Source organism: Manis pentadactyla, chromosome 16 (genome assembly GCF_030020395.1).
Source record: "Manis pentadactyla isolate mManPen7 chromosome 16, mManPen7.hap1, whole genome shotgun sequence".
Taxonomy (NCBI): domain Eukaryota; kingdom Metazoa; phylum Chordata; class Mammalia; order Pholidota; family Manidae; genus Manis; species Manis pentadactyla.
In genome coordinates this window covers 77,701,853-77,718,493 of record NC_080034.1, presented here as the reverse complement: position 1 = coordinate 77,718,493, position 16,641 = coordinate 77,701,853, and the positions used below count along the sequence as shown (strand labels likewise).

Sequence of the window (16,641 nt, the reverse complement as noted above, 5' to 3'; positions counted from 1 at the left end):
GAAGTAGATCAGACACCTAAATGACTCATGACTATCCCTTACGTTGCCGAGAAACAACCAGGTCATATCAACAAAACGTGGAGGTGTCAGAAAGAAGGATTAAGTTTTAAATCAGCCTTATTGCCTTTTTTTTTTTTTTTTTTTAGGATCATTACAAAATACTTAAACCAGATTGCATTGTTTCAAAAAACTGAAGAATGCATGAAACTGAATGGAATACTATTTTCCAAGTTGGCAGTCTGGCCAGAACATTTATTTGAAGTTAATTTTTCCTGCTTTGTTGATGATTGTTGAGCTACACATGCAGAAACCTGGATATCTAGAGTTGTCCGTTGTACAAAGGATTTAGGTACCCTGACTAGGAATATACCTGATGAGAGGGGGAGTTACTGTTTTGGAATTGTCCACTTGCTATTTTGAGGTTCCATAAAATTGTGGGTCAACCTAATGGTTATATGGTAAACATACTCTGTATTTAATGCACCCTAAGTATATAATGCATACATATATATATATATATAAAACATTAAATTTATAATAGACAACTGATATTATATTGCCTGTTTAAAATTATTTTGAACTATGAAAGTTTCTTCTAGACAAAGCATATTTTCCAGATTGTTTCCTGAGTGTTGTGTGTCACAATATTCAGTCCAATCTGTATCTTTTGAGAGCCTTCTTTGTGCCAGGTGGATGAATATTTTAGCATTTCTGTCACTTAAAAGGGAGTTCTTAATTTGGGTTAAGTTCTAGGTCTAATTCACACCTCTCAGTTTTCCTTTCTTCACCATCATTAGCTGCCCCATTTTATAGTAATAATATAAGCACATTTCTGCCAAGATTAAATGAGAGAGGCAAAAGCACTATACTTAATAAACATGTTACTTTAAAGCAGCTGTATACATTATGGCTATACATGTTTTAGCTATACACTATGGCTTCACTTTTAACCTACAACTTCAAAATATATCATATCACATAGAAGATATGAAAAGAAATGAAACAATGTACAAATACTGGCATGTTGTGTTAGTATATTTTTTCCCTGTTCCATATTTCCATTACTCAAAGATACTATATTAAAATGAAAAATAAATACACTTGCCTCCCTAGTAATAAACCCTAATCTAACCACTGGCCTCAGGCAGTTTCGCCTTTGCAAACCTTTACTCTCAGAGTATAAGAGTTAAATACCATCTCCAGCCTTTTCTGTACTCATTCTGGGTTCAATTGGGCCTCTAGGCCTCTTAAATTCTCTTGGCTAATTTTTCTCTGTTAGGCTGTCTCTAAACTTTTGAATCTGGCTTTACTCTTCTGTTTTGAAAGCCACTATCTTATTGTTTCCCAATAATCAGAATTTTTACAAAATATATTGAACACTTTTGGCAATAGTTTTATTTTCCATACTATTCTGGACAAATTTGTCCATTTCTTGGAGCTCTAACTGTAGATCTGGATTTGGTTCAGTAAGTAAACCAATGAAATTGTTTACTGACCCCTGATTGCATATCCTTAGTTAGGGCCTCAGTGTACAGCTGTGCAGGTATGGCTGGCACAGAGTCGCATGGCTCATGGGAGGCTATTTTTGTCAATATGAGCCAACGAGACTTTGGGAAGCCCTGTTTTCAGCGTCTCATAATGATATATAAAGAACTTGAGGTACATATGGTACTGCTTTTAGGCACTTAGGTCTAGATAGAGACTTGGAGAACAGAAAACAGGAATAATGAACTTAAGAGAGTAACTTCGTTCTAATTTAATGAATATACATTTCAAAAGTATTGAATGAAGGAAGAGATGAATATGGACTATTTAGATAGAACTCCAACAAGTCAGTGGGTTATAAAAAGAAGCTTTAGGTTGAAGACCAGTGGTTTATGTATGTCTAGTTACATAACATTTTCATGCAGGGCAGTCTTATCCCCAGAGTGGGTGCTCAGGCACGTGCCTGTGGTTGGCGTGGTGCCCGCCAGCCCCCTTCATCCTTCCGAACTCCTCGGAGCCGCACCCCACACCCACCTCGCGCCTGGAATTAGCTAGTTGTCCCTTTGAGGTGAGGTATGGCCGCCACAGACGCACTTCTGAAAAAGGAGATATTCCCAAAAGGTTAAACACGCCAAACGTGATCCACCGGATGATTCTGCCAGCGAAGCTCCTGCGCCTCAGCCCTGGGGAACCGGGGTCCGTGCTCACCTGACGCCGAGGTGCTCGTGCTGCTGAGGGACCCGGAGAGAAAAGGCAGGAAGAGGCCACTTTTCTCCGTTTTGCATTTCGGTAAATCATTGATGTCTGAATCAATTTTTAGACATAGATGATTCTGAAAAAATATGAGACAAGCTATGGATCATCTTCGCAGGTAAAGGCACAAAGCCGAAAACATACCTCACAGACTCCTGAAGCCTCGCTGGGGATGCCAGGTTCTGAATCTCTGTTCACTGAGCAAATGCAAAAGTGCCATCCTTCGCGTCCGTGACGCCGGGGAAGCCGGCTGCGTTCGCCTGCGCTGTCTTCTATTTAAAGTTCATCCACTCAGCTTCCGTGCCCAACCCTTCCCTGCCCCTCTACATTTGTGGGTGGACAGAACCATCCAAATAATGACTAAGAATTCTCACACTGGCAGGAAAGAGGGCTGCGTTGTGCTGCCTCCGTTCTGTTTCCTGTGCTAGAACTACGTGCCCAAGGGCAAAGTGCGGCCAAAGGCTGGGCTGGGGCGGCGGCGAAGGTGGCCCGCGCAGGTGGTGCTGAGAGGCGTGTGACGCGGCCAGCTCTGCCATACTTGGCGGCCGCCCCGACAAGTGAAGGCTTAGTGTGACCCCCTCCACATCAGGAGGACTCAGACCACAGGGCACAGCCACCAGAGTTTTCTTTCTTACCGACGCTGGGCAGGACGTATGAAAGTTAAGAAAGATAGAAATCCTGCTTAAGGGCCTTCACATTGCAAAAGTTCAGAATATTTAAAATTGGTTTTCAGGGTGTTTGCCTTCTCTGGCACGAGCTTCCAAGGCTCCAAAGGAGAGGAGGAGGGTCAGGACGCAGGAGCTGAGCTACAGCTGGTTCCCTCTTTGAGAAGAAAGACTGCAGAGGGGCCACACGTCCAAAGCCATCAGTGACTTGCTGTTCCTTCTGCACAGGGAGTGTCAGGGCAGAGATGGGGTGACACTTGAGTTATGACGTATCTTTGTCCGTATCTCATGAACTCAGCAGAGTATTACGCACCCGCCCCTTTCTCTGCACAGTTCATTCTGAGGTTTATGGGGCTGCATCACCTTCCTTACTGGGTTAGTCATTCCTGATACAGCAGCTCAGGGGAAGCAGGTATCAGTGGTGTTTCTAGGTATTCTTGGTGAGGCTTAGGTATCGACTCCCATCACAACTGTTCGGATACCTAGTCTTACAGATTTTGTGTTATTCTCAACTGGTAGCTTTCCGTTCATTCCTGTGTATTTCTATTTATTCTCGTAAACTGTAGTGGTTAAGTGCACACAGCCAAAAGCCCAGCCCACATTTGCTTTGTGATCTTGAGCAAATGGCTGAACTTCTCTGGGCCTGTTTCCTCATCTATAAAGCATGGATAAGAATGGTACCCACCTCGTAAGGCTGGTGAGTTAATACATGTAAAATGCTTAGACTGGGGTATGACACGTCATGAGTGCTCAGTATACTTTAGGTGTGACTATTATTCTCTGCCCAGAGGGCTGCATTCTCAGCCCCCATGATGTGTGAATCAACCACTAGCAAATTTACCATTGATAACTTTCCACTTGGGAGTTACTAAAATAAAATACAGATTCTCGTCCTGTACTGGTGATGTGCTCTCCAGGACTCCGGACTCCTGAGAGGGCGTTCTGTGGTGGGACACCATCGTCAGCCTTCCCCCATGCATGGATCAGGAAAAACTCCAAGAAAGATCGCTGCGCTCCTTGGGTGTCTCCCACCTGCCGGGGGGAGCCCTACCAGCAGTGTTGGGGAAATAGCCTTGAACCTTTAAACAGACTTGATCCCTGCTTTCTCAGAACTTTCAGGTCTAATTGGAAAATAGTAAATTGTGAGGACGACGAGCTCACGGGGGTTAGCCCCGTTGCACATCACACAGCAGATGATGTCACGCTTGGTGGAATTGGTTAAGAGCAGAATTCATGCATCCGGTTAAGACTCATTAATTACTTTCGCCTCCAAACTAGTGAATTATTTCTTAGAGAGTATCCCTGCCTCCTATCTCTTTCCAGTCCTGCATAGCACCATCAAAGTAACCACTGTTATGACGGTTCTGCTCAGAAACCCTCAAGAGCGCCCCGATGCCTGCCCTTGGGGTTCAAACATCTCAGGCTAAGTTTGAAGGCCTCCCTGAGCTGAGACCCGTCCTTTCCTTCTCAGATCTCGTTCCCACAACTCTCCACCCCAGCTGAGCTCACTGGCTGCCCTTCGTACGTGGCCCATCCTCTGTCACCTCTCCACACCTGCCCCTCCTACTCCCTTCTTCTTGAGTGTCCTTCCTCCACGGCCCACTCTTACTGTTTTATTTCTGCCTGAAGCTCAGTTCCACTTCCCCCAGGATGCACTCTCTGATCCCCAGGACTGAAAGCCGCCCCCTGTCCTCTGCATGCCCACAGAACTTTCTTCCTGCTTCTCTTGGGACATTTTTAATAGTTTTCCTTACCCTGTGGTTATTTGTATACTCTTTTCTCCGTCCTACTATATTATAAATCTAAGGGCAGGATTTGTACCTAATTCACCTTTATACTCCACAGTACTTTATATTCCAATGGAAAATATACTTAGCAATAGATTATTACTTATTATTATTTGTGGAAGTTAATGCTAAGAAAGTAATGTTAGGCTGGATGCTTGGAGGTTTCCTGTGAACACGCACAAACTGATTCTTATGGATATACTTTTTTGCCTTTCTGCAACATTAATGTTCTAAATATATATGTACTTTGCCCACGTATTCATTCATTATTTAGTATAAATGTATGGAATACTTAGCAAATGCAAGGCAGGTGCATGCTAGGGATAGATCTGGTTCTGGATATATGCATTCATTTATCAATACTTACTTCATTTTGTTTCCCTTCTTTACAGACTAAGGGCTGCAAAGCAACGCACCCCAGCACCACTGTTGGCCGAGAGCAACGTATAGTAGGAATGACCTTCATTAAAGCTGTGACCTTTGAGTCAGAAAAAGCCTCATAATGCACAGAACTGAATTAGATGCGATTTTAACATCGACAAAGAAATCAGCCTTTTAAACAGTCATCCTTGTATTTGTTTGGAAATTTTGCTTTAACAATTATCAATTAGGCGTGCTTCCACTGCCCCCCACTTCTTTCTGTTATTATTTTCCGGGTGTTCATTCAATGAAAAGCTTTAAGTCCATTTTTTTTCATATTGAAATAAACTGATAGAAATTGGAAATCAATGTTTTCCGTCTAATAGTAAAGTAAAACTCCACTGTTTTTGTAATTATAATCGATATATAAAAGGGAGACAGTCACATAAAAGTAAATTGGTTTAGGGTACACTTGCTTTTAAATAGTTTTTTTTTTATTTTAAAGGTGCTGCATTTAAAATACAGTTTTAAGAAATACCTTTTTTAAATGTTGCTGCAAGATAAGAGTGCATCTGAACTTGGCGCCTGGCTGAGGCGTTAGGGTGTCCGGGACCGTTATTCACATACGGGGCTGGGGGACACACAGGCCTGCCTGTTCCTTCCTAAGGACCCGTCGTTTCCCTGCACGGTCAGGGACCCAGGCCCTCCGAGGCTCCTTCTGCCAGGAGCCTCCCGACCTTGCAGACCTGGCCGTGCGGCCGCGGCGCCGGGCTCGCTGGGCCCCGCCCCCGCCCCCGCCGGGCCGCCCCGCCCCCTCCCGGCCGCCCCGCCCCGGGCCCCGCCCCGCCCTCCGGCCCCCGCGCCCCCGCCCGCGCCGCGCGCTGCCTCCCGCCTCGGCTCGCCTGGGTTTGGAGCGCCCGGGAGCCGCCGGCGACTCTCCCCGGGAGCAGCGGCACCAACCGACTCCGCTTCGGCGGCGGAGGAGGGGGAGGCGGGCGGGCGGCGGCCGCGGACGGCGCTGCGGGGGCCGGGACGCCGGGCGCCCAGGCAGGTAATCCCGGGCCGGCGGCCGCGCTGCCAGGGCGCCGGGTGGGTGGGGAGGGTGCGGGCGCGGCGGCGCGGGGGCGGCCCGGCGGGGGCCGTCTAAGTTTGGGGGGTCGCGCCCGCCGGGCTCTGAGCCTCCCGGGTTGGGGGGAGCTGCCGTGGGGCTGGATGTCACCACCGCCACCTCGGTCAGAAAGCGCCGGGACGGAACGGACCTGGCTCTTCTGCAGAACCTGACTTGAGGCAATGAGTCACCTGAGAAAAATGCAAAGGCAGCCGAGGCTTTGAGGGGCAGCCTGGAAAAGGGCACCTCACACCTGGGCCTCGGACTGCTTGGGGTCAAGGATTGCTCCTGGAAGTAGGTGCGTTATCGTCACCTTTCGGGTTAAAAAGCACCCAGGCAGCTGGCCTTGCTTTGCTCTCATCAGAGAGTGAATAGGCTGCAAGTTTTAGCAATATTTGAATTGATGAATTCTTTAAAATGAGTAAATGTGGGTGACTTCGTTTACGATATTGAACTAGGATTAGGTCCGAATGGCCAAAGCCAAGATCAACACTTAGCAACAAGATCAAGAATGTTCCGTCTTACAGTCGTGGGAATTCAGGAGCCTGCGGGACTTACCACCAGAATTGTTGCAGAACAATTATTTTTTACTGCTTATACACTAGATTTCTTTTAATTGAAGGAACATATCTTAGAATTGTTGGTAAAAGAGCTAAGCCCATTTAACCTAAGATTGCAACAGTGGAGTGATCTTTGAGGAAATTGTTCTTACAGATACTAGAGTCTAATTAGACTGCAAGCCACCTGAGGGCCGTGATGGGGTTTTTGGTGGTTTTTACAATGCCAGACAGGCCTTAACCCACAGCATGTAGTGAGCCGCCGGTAAGAGTTTCTAAAGTAATTAATTAAGTAGCTTGAATGTGGCTAGATGACTTCTGGAAAATACCATGTATTTTGCAAGGAAAAACTACTCCATACTCCATGAGTCCCCAAATCTAACAATTCGTAATAAAATCAGAATCAAGGTAGGTGTCATATAAAATTTATTAAAGATGAAAAAAATTGAAAAATCATGAAGGTTACTGTGTAGGTGTGGGAAATAGGCTTTTGCTGCTCACTGTTGAAGTGAGAAGTAACTTAATTTGGTAAAAATTGTGTAATGTTGGGCAAACTTTTTGAGTAAAGGGCTAGATGATAAATATCTAGGTTTTTCTGGCTATGTGGTCTCTTTAGTAACAACTCAAGGAATGGTGTGACTGGATTTCCCTTTATTTATGGATACTGACATTCGAAGTTCATATAATTTTCACCAGTAGTGAAATCTTTTCAGGCATTAAAAAACGTAAGAATCATTCTTAGGTTGGCGAGGACAGGGAGACATACAAACAGCGAAGGGGGCTGGGTTTGTCCTGTGGTGGTAGTTGCTAGTCCCACCTGCCACGTAATAGAGTTTGGAGAGGAACCTTGTGAAAGGATTAATGGGCCAGATTCTCCAAGTACCTAAGTCATAACCCAGAGTTAAGTTAAATGCCTTCAAGAGTAGCATCAACTTATTTTGGGTACTATGGTGTTTTGTCTTGTCTTGAATAAATATTTCCTAATGGACATCTTTATGCATGAGGCTTTGTTTTTTAATTCATTATGTAATATTTTATACATAAAAATAATATGCTGAATTTATGTAAGCTATAAACATTATATTCAAATGACCACCTCTGACCCCATCAGAAACATTACAAACTAGAGCATAAGAACTAAATAATTACAAAAAGATAACCCACAGAATGGGAGAAAATATTTAAAAATCATATATCTGATATGGGACCTGTATCCAAAGTAGATCAAGAGCTCTTACAACTCAATAAGATACTAGCCCAATATAAAAATGATCAAAGGCTCTGAATGAATGGACATGTTTCCAAAGACACACAATCGGCCAATAAGCACATGATATGTTGCTCAACATCCTTTTTCATCAAAGAAATGCAAATCAAAATCACAATGAAATACACGTCACATCCAGGAGAATGGCTAGATCCAAAAGTGAGATAGCTGGTTAGGATGTGGAGGAACTGGAACCTTTATGTGTTGCTGGTGAATAGCAGATGATGCAACTGCCTTGGACAAGTTTGGCAATTCCTCCCAAGTTAAACACAAAGTTCCCACATGAGACAACAATTTCACTCTAAGTGTGTACATGCAAGAGAAATGAAAGCATCTATCCACACAAAAAACCTATGCACAAATGTTTACACCAGCACTGTTTGTAATAGGCAAAAGGTGGAAAAGCCCACTGACAAAAGGATAAGTAAGATGTGGTATATCCATACAGTAGGCTATTATTTGGCCATAGAAAGGAATGAAATACTGATAAATGCTACGACATGTATGATGCTTGAACACATTATTCTAAGTGAAAGAAGCTAATTGCAAAAGACACATATTGTATGATTCTGTTCTTATGAAAATGCCCAGAACAGGAAACCTATGGAGATAGAAAATAGATTAACAGTTGCTGGGAGTTGGAGGTGAAGTGGTGACAGTTAAAGAGTACAGGGCTTCTTTTTGAACTGATGAAAATGTTCTAAAATTGGCTCTTGTGGTTGCACATATTGTTGAATTGTACAGGCCAGATGGATAAATTGTATCATATGTGCCTTATTCCTAATAAAGCTGTTAAAATAAATAGAAAGCTAGAAAAACGAACTGACCTATACTGATTCATCTTTGTGCTCTTCTATGCCAGTCCAACTCTGAATTTGTGTTAATCATTCCCAGGTTTTCACGTAAAACAGTTTGATGACATATGTATGTATTCCTAAAAAAATATGTTGTTTAAGGTTTGCTTGTTTTACGATTTATAAAAAGGGTACATACAATCTCACTCACAGACAACTCAACACTGAGTTTTCAAGAATTATCCATATTGTTATACATAGCTACATAGTATTTGCTGGCAAATATTTCACTATTTATTCATTCTCTCTCTCATGGATGGGCATTCGAGTTGGTTCCCATTTTGCTATTACAAAGTGTACTGCTTTGAAGACTTTTTCCTATGTGTCTTGGTGCACATATGTGAGTTCTTCTGTGAGAATGTGAATGTGCCATATATTTTAATGACCAAAAAAAGAAGTTGAATCTCCTTAAATTCTAATTGTAATACCTATTGCCTCATGTCATAAGAAATATGGAAAACAGTAATCTAAGAGAGTACAACTCTGCTTCACAGCAGGACCACTTAGCCCTATGACTCCTGAGCATTTTCCTCCCTTTTACCGCCTGGGTTTAGGATGGGATGGAGGACAACTTTATTAAGTCAAAGGACATTACTTGAAGGAGGTACATAGTGGCTACTGAACTTCACTAACATTTTCCTTTTTGTGTGTATCCTGGTGGACAGTCCAGTATTTCTAACGTGATTTAGTTTGGTTATTCTGGTAACAGTAGGCCAATTGGAAGTCTGGCATTTTAGCCTTGGGCCCTTCCTAGGTCTGCCCTGGTTCGGGCTGGGAGCTTTTGCAGTTCATGCTGGGTATCTACTTGGATTGAGGAAGGAGGGAAGCAACCCAAGTTCAGAACAGGCCATTAGAGGGGAGTTTTAAAAGTTTTTTTATTGTGGTAAAATGTATGTAACATAAAATTTACTGTTTAACCATTTTTAAGTGTACAGTTCAGTGGTAATAAGTACATTCACAAAGTTGTGTAATCACCACCTCATCCATCTCCAGAAACTTTTCACCATTCCAAACTGGAACTCCGTGCCCCACCCGCTCTCTCTAGCAACCACCATTCTTCTTTCTGTCTCTAAGTATTTGCCTATTTTAGGTGCCTCATTGTAAGTGGAATCATACAGCATTTGTCCTTTTACATGAACTTTTATATCCAGGGGAAATCGGTCTTATTTTGTTTTTCTTAAGTAGACCCTTTTCTCACTTATGGGAAACATTTCTTCTTTTACTGAGAAATTATGTAGTAGGACTGTTTCCTTTTCAATATACTCTATAGGAAGAAACATAGAAAGTTGTCTAAAACAAGAAGAGGAACTTTGAATTATTATGGGTAGATCTTCATCTGCCCTGTCTGGTTAATTAGACATCTAAGCATCCTGGCTTCTCATTAAACACTTAGCCAAGTGGAGAAGGTGCGATCGTCCCTAATTTTTAACATATCGCATATTTGATGAATGGGTGAATTAGGTAACCTTTGAGATTCCTGTTCGCCCCCAGCTTCTGAGAATTTAAAAGCCATTCTACGATATAAGAGTCTGATCTAAAACCATTCTGGTTTTGGTAGGAAAAGGTCTGAGAGAACAGGAGGGTTCTGGGAGACTGAAAGTAGAAATGAGGTGGTCTAAAGGCACACTGAAGAGGAGGGTGGTCACTGGAGAAGCTCGAGGCTGGAGACGCCAGAGACAGGCCCTGTAGCACACAGACAACACCGGTTGTTTTATACCTATACTTAGACACAGTTTAATGAGAAAACAACATTTATTACTCAGCACCAGCCCATGTGGAATTTCAGAGAAACTCTACGATCTGTTGATTATTCACACCCCCATGTTGAATGACTGCTGTGTGTATGATAATCACTGGGGATACGATGAGGAATGAAGGAAGATGTGATGAAGAGGAGGCGACCTAAGCTGTGGACATAGGTCTTGAAGGATCTACTTAGTGGTTAGCATCATTAGTCCCAACCTTGTTTCTGTATAATTTTACTCGGAGAAAAACCACTGGATTATTTTGAGATTAAGTTATTTTACACTAAGGCAACAAGAAGCAGTCATATTGGATCACACTAAGAAAACTGGCCAACCAGATGCTCTGGAACCAGGTAAACTAGGCTTGCAAGTAGTGAATGCATTTCAGGCTGACTGTAGCCTGATACATACTTGAGGCTGTCCATTTCGTGTGATCTTGCTTTAGCAGCCTGTGTGTTCCCGAGTGTGTAGGTGGGGGGTCAGTGCGATGTAAGGCTCATCTCTCCGCCTGATGAATACTGTCCGGGTCTGCTGCTCACCTCTCTGCACTGGCAGGAGGCACGGATCTGAGTGGGTAGGTGGACGGAAAGGTCCATCTCATTGGTTGCTTGGCATTAGGTAGACCAAGTGCAACCATCTTTCTCCTGGCATGGTCATCTAGCATGCTAGGAACTGTGGCTAGAGATTTTTCGGGGTACAGGGCAGGTTCACAAGTATTTTGGCAACATTTTTAAAGTCTGAATTTAGGTTCCTCCTCTCTTTCCATTTCTGCTTTGTTTCTTCCTACTCTCCCAGCCCTCTGGCTGCTCAAAGCTCCTGCCGTGGAAAACCCTCCATCCCACCCTCCTCCATCCTGCTGCAGGGAGGCCGCTCCTGGGGTCAGGGCTCCTCTTCCCCCTTGTCTCTTCCGAGTGAAAGGTGGACAATTCTCTGAAATTTTTCTGCAATTGAAAACTTTGAAAAAATAGGTTAATGGAAATGAATTTGGTCGTAGAGAGTTGGGGTTGACCCGTTTTTATGCTCCTTACCCGAGGCCAGAATCTCCAAACTGTGTAGCTTAACTGTATAGACAAAGACGGCTCAAAGGTACATGCACACAGGGCTTCTGACAAAATCAGTCTCCAAATCTTCCCCCTTCGTCTGTGTGCTGCCCTGAGACTGCTTCCTTCTGGAGAACAGGCCTCTAAGGGAGATACAAGTTCTTTCCCTCAGTTTTTTTTTGCCATAATCACCTTTCTCTCATGAGAAAGGCCTGTCCTGACCCATGTTACTAAATTACGTTGTCCAGGGATGTAAAACTCTAGGGGGTGGGGAGGACAAACAGGGGCCTTTTAGAATATCAGTTTTAGGGATGAGAAAGGGAGTGATTATAACACCTGGACTTTGCAAATCATGTGCTTTCTAAATCTTTGTTTTAAAAAATAACCGGAGGGCAGTCCAAATTGTAAGCTGATTTCAAAGGAAACATTTAAGGGTGGATGAAATCATGACTCTCATACAAATGAAAAGTGAACTTTTTTAGCTGTTTTAAAAACAGAGAGCTGGGAAGGTCTACGATCAGTTCACAGGAGACCATCGATGGCAACGCTGAAGTGAGTTTGCTTGATGCGTAACCGGCTTCCTCCACAACTCCCCTGCGTAAAGTTTATTTGCAGACCTATCAACAATAATTACTTGCTTTACTCTCATTTTACTAACACAGAATTTAACTTGTTTGTCTACAGAGTTGTAAAATGGCCTCATTAAAGACAGTGAGTGGCTAAGATAACCCAGAGGGATAAGTAGTTCGAGTACTCACTAAACTTCAGCCTTCTGCACTTCGTCCTTATACTGATGATTAAAATAACTGTCGTTATTTCTTTCCCATCGGAGGTTTAGTATATAACAGCAGTTCAAAGAATTGAGTGAAATTTCTATTAGAATATTTCATCCATTCCCATCTCATTTATGTGAACTTCCCAGCATTTGCATTAATAAAAATGAAAATCAAGAATCAAAGTGATGCTCAACCTTGACACATTCTAATAATAAGTATACTTGTCCACTTATGCATTAATTGAAAAATAGAGGTGCTCAAAAGAGAGGGGTTTCAATTAAAATTACTTTTTATTTACAGTTAGTAATTATTTGTCAACATTTATAATATCTGTGTTGTTTTGATAAGTTCATACTAATGCTTACAATGCTAACAATCGGAAGAGCATTTTTTTGCCATTGAATTTATATTTTAGTTTATATACATATTTTTGAGGTAGAAAATGATAATGAATAAAAGACTTTCAAGTATAAAATATATAAAGCTAGGATAAACCTAGAAGAATGGAAATATAATTTCAAGGAGAAAATGTAATTATGCAAAATTTATGATTGTTAGAGGGCAGCCTATTCATGTATTCTTTTAAAATAAATAGTGATGAATTTCAGTGGATGTATTCCAACAAGTGATAAGGCGTTTTACTTTGACATGTCATATTTGCAGAATACTAGAGGCTACATTCTTGGTAACCATCCATATTTTAGTGGAAGTTTTTACGTGTCAATCTAAAAATACACAAGAGGGTTTTTCAAAATTCTTTAAGGACATATACAAATAAAAATTTTGAAAATCCCTTTTGCTGTCCATCCTTCCTCTGTTTTCTGACCAGAAATCAAGGGTAAGTAATATGGCAAACCCTTGGTACAAGTTTAGTGTTGGCAAATGAACCAATTTAATGATAGACTTGTTCTGCTAGATTCAGGGAAGACACTTAAGAACTAAAGGCCTTGACACTTGTGACTCCTCTCAAAAGGGAGTGATAGCCCATAACATTTTATTCATTTCTTTTTAGGCAGCTCTGTCTTCACTTTGCTCACCTTTCTTGTTCTCTTTGGAGATGCTCACCGTAAGGCATGATGTGTGTAAATGTGTATGCGTATCAAAACCAGACAAATAGCACTGTTTGCATCTGTAAATGTACAGTTTTCACCAGGTTTGGGGGGAGTTGGGGCCATTATTTCTTTAACTTCATTTTCTACCTCAATTTCTTTGCCCTTTCCTGTGATTCCAATGACACTAATATTAAATCTTTTAAATATTGTCCCATAATAATTTAAGGTCCTAAGGCTTCTCTTAGGCTCTGTTCATTTTTTTGTTCAACCTTTTTTCTCTCTGTTCTTTAGATTGGATAATATCTATATCATCAAGTTCGCTGTAACTTCACTTTGTCACCTCCATTCCACTACCGAGCCCACCCAGTATACTTTTTGTTACTGTATTTTTCAGTTCTAAAATTTTCACATGTTTCTTTTTCATAGGCTCTTTTTCTCCGCCAAGAACATCTATCTTTCTTTTCATTTCAAGAGTGTTTACGTTTATCTCCTGGAGCATAATTAAAATAGCTCCTGTAAATCTATCTGATAATTCCAACATCTGTATCATCTTGGGGTTAGCATATGTTGGTTGTCTTATCTCTTGAGAGCTGATGACATTTCCCCATCCCTTGCATAGTATTTTTGGATTGAATTCTGGACATTTTGAGTATTTTACTGTTAGACTCTGGGTCCCTTTGAAATGCTCAGGTTTTTTTTGTTTTACTAGGCAATCAGCTCAGTCTGTCTTGCATTTTGTGAGCAGTGAAAAATCAGCTCATTTTTCAAAGGTTTTGCCTGCTGCTCTGGGTTTACTGGAAGCATTATTTAGGGGTTGGTCCGAGACAGTGTCTTATATCGTAGTTCCGCTCTCAGAGCCTCTGGGTTTTCCCACACATGCACAGTTCAGTGCAGAGACTGGGGCTTGTGCCGGTTCATGCACAGAATCAGGATCCCCTTCTTCAGCAATTTCTGCTGCAGGATCCCTCCCATGTCTCCTGCCCTACGAGCCCTCTCTTCCTGGTCTTCTGGCCAGAAAGACTGGGTTTCTCTTGACACTATAGCTGCTCACACTGCCACGGTATAGTTCCCAATACTGGGACCATCCTCAGGACAAAGCAGTGACAGAAAAGTGAGAGGGAAAAATCACAAGGATTCTCCCCACACTCTTGGGACCCCTTTTGCTGTTGCCCTGGTAAGAGAAACCAGGTTTCTCTTACAGAAACTTTTAGCTGCTTGTACAACTGCACTCACGCAGTTCTGTGAGTGCGGCCACTCTTGGGAGAGAAAAATAAAGGGGAAAAAAACCCTGGATTTTCCCTCACATTCTTCCATTCGGTCTTCTGGCCAAAAAGAGGAGGATTCTCTCAGAGTTTTCATTGCCTGCACCCTCTGAGGAGTTCCCACCTTGGGTCAACCCTGGAGAGAAAAGAAAAAATCAAGAAACACACTCTCAAATAAGTCCCCTTTTCGAACCCTCCTACACTGCTGGTGGGAATGTAAGCTAGTTCAACCATTGTGGAAAGCAGTATGGAGATTCCTCAAAAAACTAAAAATAGAAATACCATTTGACCCTGGAATCCCACTTCTTGGAATTTACCCTAAGAATACAACTTCTCAGATTCAAAGAGACATATGCACCCCTATGTTTATTGCAGCACTATTTACAATAGCCAAGTAATGGAAGCAACCTAAGTGTCCATCAGTAGATGAATGGATAAAGAAGAGGTGGTGCATATACACAATGGAATATTATTCAGCCATAAGAAGAAAACAAATCCTACCATTTACAACAACATGGATGGAGCTGGAGGACATTATGCTCAGTGAAATAAGCCAGGCAGAGAAAGACAAATGCCAAATGATTTCCCTCATTTGTGGAGCATAACAATGAAGCAAAACTGAAGGAACAAAATGGCAGCAGACTTGGAGACTCCAAGAACGAACCAGTGGTTACCAAAGGGGAGGGGTGTGGGAGGGCAGGTGGGGAGAGAGGGAGAAGGGGACTGAGGGGTGTTATGTTTAGTACACATGGTGTGGGGGGTCACGGGGAGAACAGTGTAGCCCAGAGAAGGGACATAGTGGATCTGTGGCGTCCTGCTGCACTGATGGACAGTGACTGCATTGGGGTGTGGGTGGGGACTTGGTAATATGGGTGAATGTAGTAACCACATTGTTTTTTCATGTGAAACCTTCGTAAGAGTGTATATCAATCATACCTTAATAAAAAATAAAATAATAATAAAAAAATAAGTCCCCTTTTCAAGTTTTGATTGTCCTCCTCATTCAGTCACTGTTCTTTATCTTTCAGAGTCAGGTTGCTTTTTGCACTTTGAACGCAGCGGAGATAGACTGTGCAGGGCCGAGCCTCTCGGTCATTACTGGCAGCGCCCTTCTTTCAGTGTCTCTCCTTGTCCCCTCCCCCTACTTCCCCCACACCCCACCATTCTTTTCTTTCTTCTTTGCCTTCTTTCCCTGTTTCCCCTTTGGGCTCCTAAGTCCAAGGAGCAAAAGAGAACCTATAGTCTATTTGAAAACTCTGATTTTGTTACAAGTAATAAATCGAAGTCCCGGTAGATGTCGACCCAGAGGCTGGAGACGCATGAAGAAGCAAAAGGGGCTGGACAAGGGGGCCAAATCCATCACGTGGCTATTTTAAATCAAATAGTCATGCTTGCATTTGTTGAAAACGTCTGTGCAGAAGAATGGCCAAGCTATTAAGAAATGACCCTTAGGGTTTTTCTTTTAAGAGAGTTGATGAATCTGTTATTCAATTGTATATGAATCTTACAATGAATGCCAGTGAATTTTGAGATTAGAAATAATTTCAGCAAACCTTATTATCTTCATTATTTCAGAGAGATACGGCATTCTTAACACTGAAACAACAGGGTTTAACAATGCAAGATATTGTTAGTCATGTTGTGGGAAATAACTGACCATACAAAATGATACACCTTCTGTGCTTTCCGTAAAGGTATTCCTGCCGTTTATGTGTTCGTGTTCTATGACGTGGTCTGAGAAGTGTGGTGCTGCCGTGTTGCTGTCACTGGGTTTGGGGGCCAGGGGAGGTGGTGACACGCGCAGTAATAATTCACGGATTGTGCGCTCACCGGGGTACAGATCACGCTGACGAGTACTGTGGAGCTTTCAGAGGTCAGTGATAATAATGACACATTTTATAGTCCACAAAGTTCAGTTCGTCATCTCCTT

The 16,641-nt window shown here is 42.5% G+C and overlaps 1 protein-coding gene across 2 annotated transcripts in view; it reads left to right on the top strand.

The window, feature by feature from the left end:
• The first annotated feature begins 5,943 nt into the window (after positions 1-5,943).
• The window catches only part of CAP2 (cyclase associated actin cytoskeleton regulatory protein 2), a 118,294-nt gene continuing 107,596 nt past the window's right edge, over positions 5,944-16,641 (top strand). For both annotated transcript variants that reach the window (XM_036911698.2, XM_036911696.2), the window contains exon 1: positions 5,944-6,101. The gene's annotated coding sequence lies outside the window, so the exon portion shown is untranslated. The remainder of the gene's footprint in view (positions 6,102-16,641) is intronic.